We start from the raw sequence: 8,663 nt of genomic DNA, 5'->3' as shown, positions 1-8,663 counted from the left end.
ATCTTTCTAAAATTACTATAAAGCCTTCCAACTTTTGAAAAATTATGGAGAGGCCCATTAACCCTTGGAAAGTTATTTGAAAAGCATTCAATTAGCTTCCAAGTCTTTTAATAATCTTCAAATCCACTTTTTGCTTGCCTTTATTTAAAATAATTTTATTGCGACTTGTTCGATGTTTAATTACATGCTATGCTTGACTGCTTTTTCGCCTTAATAAATCGTTTCTACCTTGATCTTATGTTTTGTGTCTTGGGTAGGGTGTGGATCTTTTCCTCATTTTTTTTTTTTTTTTTTTTTTGATAAGGTTCACATCCAAACACCCAATTTCAATAAAGACTTTGGATTAGAGTCTTATTTGCGTGTTATCCTTGTTTGGCCATTTTACATGCATTTGTGTGTTCCTTTTCTTAGATCCCTTATCTTGTGATGCTATGTTTGGATGTTCCATACTTAGATTCATGTTCATCTTTATATCCATGCTTGCCTACTTATATCTAACTTCTTGCATCTTTACATGTGACCTTCAGCTCATATGGCACCATCTTGCCTAACTTGTAAATAAATTAGGAATAAAATTAAAATACTCCAAGGCCAAGATTTTAAAATTTTTCTAAATTTTTCTACTATAACTCCAGTTAAGATCCAGTCTAGTTGTTTGACTTGTTTCCAATAGATTTAGGGCAGCTCATGTGGAAAAAATTGGCCTTTGCCCTTTTTAAAAAAACAATTCAGCATTTTGCTCTCTTTTCTCAAACTAATTAGGGAAATGCCCCTCTTTTGAAAATCGATTTTCTCAAAATCGAATTAAGCCCTATAGTGGCGTTTTTAAGGAGTCTATAGTGACTTTTTTAAGTATAAGTGGCGTTTTTGTCTGATCTCCATGAAGTTAAGTTATAGGTAAAAAAAAAAAAGAAAAAAAATTGCATGTAACTTGACTTCATGGAGATCGAGGTACAAAACGTCACTATAGGGCTACAAATTTTTTTTTTTTTTTAATAACTCAATTTTGAGAAATAGAGTTTCAAAAGAGGGGCATTTCCCTAGTTAGTTTAGGAAAGGGGGCAAAATGCTGGATTTTTTTTTTTTTTTTTTTGAAAGGGGCATTTGCCCATTTTCTCCCAGCTCATGTGCTTATACACGTGGATGTAATTGTTATTTCAAATTGTTTACCAAAAAAAAATGTTATCTCAAATCTGAATCAACTTCCTCCATATTACAACCTTATACAAGCCATCTTTCATTAAGCCAATTAAAAAAGGGGTATTTACATATCTATAATTTAGATGTTCTAATGGATTGCCTGGGACTCAACCCAAAACTAGTCAAACCCGCGTCGGGAAAAAAAACAATTCATCAGGGGACACGCTTGCAGCCGTGTCTAGTCCACACAGAACATCCCGATAAGTCTAATGTAGGTGCATCAACCAAAATGGTGCACCCGTGCTTCCCAGTTCTTGGTTCAGAATGATGAAATAACAATTACAAAATGGACCAACATAGCACTTCTATTTTTCCATTATAATACTAGACAAATGCTTAATTGGATCTGTATAGCTCTTGATTTAGATAAAAACAATTAAAATCATCTGATTAGAATGAAACGCAACCTTAATTTCTACAAATACTTCCTATAGAACTAACCAGAAAATGTTGTTTTGACATTTATCTCCCACCCCGATTCCTGCATCAAGACAAGCCAAGAAATTAAAAAATTGGCCAAGGTTCAAACAAAGCTGAGCAAATTGATAATCTCTAAAGACACAGCAATTGGACTACAACTAGAACTAAGATACATACATGTGATAGACATATGATAATGGGGCAGATTACCTGCTTTTTCGCTGGGGTCATTTCTTGAATTGCCTTTACAATGGATTGAAGTTCTTGAATCGCCATGCTTCCAAACTACTTATTAAACACGTGTTGGTTCTATACAACTTTATTCCATTCCAATAATTCTTTCTACCATGGAATGAACTCTCTTTTCCATCATCCTTTGGTGATTAACTTCCATAAACCAACCCCATAAGGCTAGTGCACGCTACAAGAAGACCCCCCCCCCCCCCCCAAAAATGCTACCATATTTTGCTTCTATTGCCTTTCTCCACAAGGCAGTACTATCCATAGCATATCTCTACAGCCAGTTCCCCAAAAGAGAATTATTAAATAAAACCAGATTACACACACTGAAACGCCCATATTGAACTGGCACACAAACATAAAGGAACATGTATGGACACAAGGAGTTGGAGTCGCCACCTAGTTTTTGAAATGGTCTAGGAACCATATATATAGCGTCCTCTAGAGGAAGGACCTTTGATCTTACTACCAAAGTATGAATTCGGAGTTTGGGTACGCTTTTGGGAAGGTGTTAGGCACCCAAGATCACCCAACCCTAAGGTTGGCCTCCTATCATCATGTCTTATGTCTTAACCCTATTAAAAACTAATTCAACACTTGTATTTCTAAACTCACACACACACACACACACACACACTAATCATGCATCTAACACACAACATGAAATCTTTATCCTTAAACAAGCATACTTATCTATCCATAAAGCAAAAGAGAGCCAAACACACATAAGAAACCCTAACATTCATCTAGCGTGTGAAAACCCTATCATACATCTAAAACAAGGCAGCAACTTAATCATGGCAATCACAAGATCACATAAAGTATACAATTGGACCTAAAACAAACATTCAAAGGACATACTTCACCAAATGCATGTTCATACCAATGCATGACTTACCTTCACTTACCTTTTAGCAACACAACACCTATTGCATTGATGCATGGACATACGAATGAATGGCATGGCATCAAAGCAAGAAACAAACATAAGAAAATCCTAATATAAGCATGTTAAAGACAAGCAAGCATAGAAGTCAAGAGACACAAATACATATAAACGTATGAAAAGGCTTTTAAAAAGAGACAAAGCATGTGAAACAAACCAACCAAACAACATGAGGAATCTGGATTAAGGTTTCAGGGCAAGCACCTGCGTACGCAGCCAAAAGCCTACGTATGTAGGATTTAACCCGTGTACACATGCTCATGACATGCATACGTGGGGCTTGTTCAAAACCCTAACCCAAAAACAAATAAGGCAGAAAACAATGCATGAACTAAAACCTTAATTCTAACAAACAAACATGCATTTTAAAACATACAAAAACTTAAATCTAACCAAGAAAAGCATATTTAAACATATTCTAACAAAAAAATAAAAGAAACCAGGAAGATTTAAAGGTAGAAAATAAAAGAAAGACAAAAAGAGAAGTTTAAAAGAATACCTCACACAAAAAACTTTCCAAGCTTGATTTTGACCGTTTCCCTCAATCAAGTCTATTCACAAACCAATAAGAAAGTGATTAGCAATGTTAATCTAAAAGGATTAGGGCAAGAAAAGGTCCCAATCAAATAAAATTTACTTGAGGGTGTTTTGTGAAAAACTCCCTTTTGATTCAATATTTTGTAGTGAATTGTAGGTTTTTCCCATGGGATTTCTATGTGTCTTGAAAATGTACCATGTAAGGCTTTATATAATGGAAAAAATTGGTTTGGAGCGGCTCTCAAATGATATGGGATTCATTCTAAACCTCAACCATTATTGCAGAAAACTTGACTTTCTTATGCTTCTGAAACCCTAGCTACATACATAGGAATGTGTCTGCGTACACATGCTTTGGCCCATGTACATAGGCCGCTGCCCACGTACGTGGACCGAGGGCCACTTTAGTCATTTTATTTTTAAAATTAGATTTTGCTCATTAAAAGGTTATATTTTCCATTTTAACACTCTTCAAGTCAATTTGATATCGATTGAGCTCTAAATTGGCCTTGAGCCTCAGAGTTTGAGCATCATTGGGGAACAGAGGACCAAGTCATAAGGGGTACAAAATGCAGTGTCTACAACATTTGTTCCATTCCTTCCAAATGATCCAATAAGACAATGAGGGGTCATTCTCCAAAGCACCTTAGATCTAAGTCAATTGAACTCCCTTGAACAACTCGTTAAAAGTTCAACAACACTACGCAGCATGAACCAATGAACACCAAATAGTGAACACACCATATTCCACAATTATTAAGCTATTGGGTAATGTAGGAGTGAGTAAGTGGCTAGTGGTCTCCCTACTCCTCTTGCACATGCAACACTAATTGACTACCAACACTTTTTGCCTCCTTAAATTATCAATGGTTGAAAATTTCACCAAAGCCCCTCACACCAAAATTTAATACAAGAACCATCCACACCTTAAAGATGATAAAAGGAGAAAAGTCACCCCCCCCCCCTCCTAATATACTTCCATAAACCAACCTCGTGCTACAAGAACACCAACCCCCAAATGCTACCATATTTTTCTTTTATTACCCTTCTCCACAAGGCAATACATTCCATTGCATATCTCCACAGCCACTTCCCAAAAGAGACTTATTAAATAAAACCAGATTACTCACTCCTAAACCCCCCATATTGAACTAGTGCACAAACATAAAGATATTGAACTAGTACACAAACATTTTTCCACTTAACCAAGTGATAATTAAACTCATCTTCCTATAGAAAGTCCCTTTGTAATTTTTCAATAAGTCTAGCAACACCTATTGGGATAGGAAACAAAGATGGGTAGAATGTAGGCAGACTAGATAAGGTGTTCTTTAATAAAGTGATTCAGCCCATTTAGAAAGATAAATCAATCTTGTCTTTTGGAATACTACAACATATCAAAGATTATTAAGCTTTATCCCCATATTTCTAAATAAAAATAAAATATATATATATAAAAAATTATTTGAATAATATAGCATATCATCATGTGAACGGCATGATGCCCAATTGTATGAATATAGAAGATAGAAAGAAAGTAGGCAACACTAAAAAGTGGAAATAGAAAGGAAAGAAAGTACCTTAAGTTTTGATGCAATGATTCCCACTTCACTTCTAAGATCCTGTTGCCCTTCTTAGATCCCTCTGTCAAATAAACAAAACCCTCCCCAACAATGGCTTCTTCTTTACAAAACCCTTCCCTACTATGACTTCTTTTCTTACCCACAATCAAAACCCATCTCCCCTAATGTGGCTTCTTTTTTCTTTAATAATAAAACTAGCCAGACAATCAATATTCTCAACTTACAAAATTCCTAAATTAGACTATCCCCTCACATGTGGTTCTCGAACCCGGAACTAGTCGGACTGCGTTGAGAAAAAAAAAATTCATCAAGGGACATGCCTGCAGCCGCGTCCTAATAAGTCTAAGTGTCTAACGTAGCTGGTGTTCCGACCCAAATGGCACACCCATGCTTCCTAGTTCTTGGTTCCAAATGATGAAATAATAATTACAAAATGGACCGACATAGCGCTTCTATTTTTCCATTAAAATATTGCACTATTGCTTAATTGGATCTATATAGCTCTTGATTTAGATAGACACATGGCACAAAATTTGATTCTAAGTTCAAATTCTAATTGAACTTTCTTTGAATTTTGCCTATTAATATATATATATATATATATATGGCAAAGGTATTCCTAACGGCGTCAATACCTTAGTCTATACTATTCTCAAACATTTTGTTGGTACTCCATCCAATATTTCATCTCGGATTTCTAATTATCTAAACAATTTGAGATGTCCTACTATGTCTGATTACAGATGGTACTAAGATGTTTTCATTTCCAAAGTAATGCATTGGAAAAACTATTACAAGCCTAATTGGAAAGAAAAGTTTATTGACGGTCTGCCTCCTATTTTTTCTTATAAGGTAAAACAAGAGTTAATTGGTAAAAATAATTCCATTTATTATGATAATTTAACCTGTGGTGATATTTTAAGCACTATTAAAAAACTTGGCATTAATATGTGCAATGATGAAAAACTATTAAAATACCAATTAAAGAATAAGAGAAAAGCTAAATATGAAAAGTGTAATTTTTGTGAACAATATGGTTTGCCCCCTATTGCTCCTTCCAGGCAAAAGGGTAAAAAACATGATAAAAGTCACAAAAATTATAACCATAAAAAATCTAAAAAATAAAGAACCAACTATGTTAAACCCAATGATTTTTATGCTAAAAAGAAAAATGTTTCTAAAAAATATGTTAAACAGAGATCAGGTAAAGGCAAATGTTTTAACTGTGGTAAACCTGGACATTTCAGTAGAGTTGCAAACGAAAACCAGGTAAGTTTAACATGTTAAATATTGATGATAAAGATCAAGAAGAATTATTCAGAATCCTTGAATCAAACAATTCGTCTGATTCTTTGGGAGATAATTTTTCTTCTTCATCTGATTCTTGCTATCAATATGCTGATGATTCCTCTGATTCACTTAATGTTAAAATTGGTTGTAGAGATTCTTGTTGTAATGTTATTAAATCTGTTAATATTCTCACCAAAAGTGAAGAAAATGAAGGTCTATTGATCAAATTGATAAGTCAAATTGAAAACCCTGAATTACAAAAAGAATATTTGGATAAGTTTAGGAAAAATCTGGTAAAAGATGAAACTAGTAAAAAACTAAAATCAACAATAAGCTTTGAAGAAACTTTGGAAAGATTTAATAAAAAGAAATCCAAAGAATTAACTGTTAATGATCTTCAACATGAAATTTATTTTGTTAAACAAGAGATAAGTGAATTAAAACATGAATTTAAAAGCATTAAAAGTGACAACAATAATCTTAAACAAGAATTGTTATTGTTAAAAATTAATAAAAATCTTGATAAGTCTGATAATGAACAAGATGAGCACAAAGATGGAGATGAATTCAGTCAACAAGCTCTTCTTTCTGATAAAGGTATTGTTGATAATTCTCAACTTAATCTTATTAATAAAATGCTTCCTCCAAAATGGTTTACAAAAGTTAAAATTGTTGTTTCTCATGATTATCATTTCATTGTTATTCCTACGATTGATTCTAGTGCGGATATAAATTGTATCCAAGAAGGATTGACTCCTTCAAAATATTTTGAAAAATCAACTGAAAGATTGGTTTAATTGCAAGCGTGGCAGAGTTTTAAATGGCCAAACAGTGCAACATGCGGCTGGTTTTACTTAAAAGCTACATACATGGCAACATTTTAAGAGGTATTTTTTCCTACATGGCAGCACCTTCTTAATTGCAGGAAAAAACTTCTGATATTATAAAGAAAATATCAAAAAATTGAGAAAACAAATATTTTCATGGAGAACCCAAAAACTCGAAACAAAAAGGAATCAAAACCAAAATCAAATCTAAAACTATCCAACAAAAAAACTCAATATAAAGTAATATTTCATATCCAAATCTAAAAAAATGGAGAAAAATGTAACGGAGCTGGTTTGATGATTTGATGGTGGCAGATAGATAGCCTAATGGTGTTGATGCCCATAGATTTTTCTTTCTCTATGCATGTGCTTACAATTGCGGTGCTCTAGTCTGGCACAGTTTCCTCTCTGTATCCTGCAAGTTTTTTTGTTTTTTTTTGGAGTATTGCAAGCCTTTAAACTGTATTTTAACCGGTTATTTTTGAGATGCTATCAAATGGTGTGTTAACCTAACGAAACAATATAATTTATCCTTTTTTAATTGCAAGCGTGGCAGAGTTTTAAATGGCCAAACGGTGCAACGTGTGGCTGGTTTAACTTAAAAGCTATATACATGGCAGCATTTTAAGAGGCATTTTTTCTTACATGACAGCACCTCTTTAATTGCGAGAAAAGACTTTTGCTATTATATATGTATATATATATATATATATATATATATATATATATATATTATTTATATATTCATTCATGTTATTCATGTCAATATTTTTCATTCAAAATTTAACTACATTAAAAAAAAAAAAAATGTTAGGATTAAATTGACACATTTACAAGTTAAACAAATTAACACCACAGGCCACAAACTTAAAGTTAAGAGACCAAATATGTAATTTACTCTATTTTTATTGACTTCAAAGCACACAAAAGTCAGGTGCGTTATTAATATTAGCTGTAGTTTTCATGGTTTTAAAAACCGTGACGGTGAAAGAACCAGAAAAGTTGCTAATTACTGGTTTTATGGTCGGACCGGGGTCCGATGGTCGAACCGGTGACGTCATAAGTAATTTAATTATTATTTATTTAATTATATAAATAATTAATAATTTTTTAATATACTAAACCCACAAACCAATAGTAATAAATATGTTTCATTTTAAAAAAAATACAAGTATATAAGTATATAACATCTTTTTTAAAATTTAACATAATAGCAATACAAAACAATCATCCTTAACATAATAACATTACAAAACAACCTCCTTAACATAATAAACTTTCAAGTTTCAACAAAACCAAATAAATAAGTTCATTAGCCATTACATTTACATCCAAATAGCAAATAACAAATAAGTTCATTACAACCAAATAGCAAATAAGTTTTAATAAAATTTAATAACTTATATTAAGAAAATATATAAAAAAAAAAAAAAAAAGTGATTTTTTTTCCATACCACCTTTCTTTTCTTGTGAGTAATGGTTGACCACTATTTAACATTTAAGCTTCATCTTTTAGTGTGTACAAACAATAGTTCTAACTTTAACAATTTATTTATTCAAAAAAATTTAAAGAAAAAAAAAAAAAAACCCCAAAGTCAGATGACTAGACAATGTGACTGT

This window comes from Quercus suber, unplaced genomic scaffold (genome assembly GCF_002906115.3).
Source record: "Quercus suber isolate HL8 unplaced genomic scaffold, Cork oak 2.0 scaffold_136, whole genome shotgun sequence".
NCBI classification, from domain to species: Eukaryota; Viridiplantae; Streptophyta; class Magnoliopsida; order Fagales; family Fagaceae; genus Quercus; species Quercus suber.
This window is presented reverse-complemented; position numbering follows the sequence as displayed.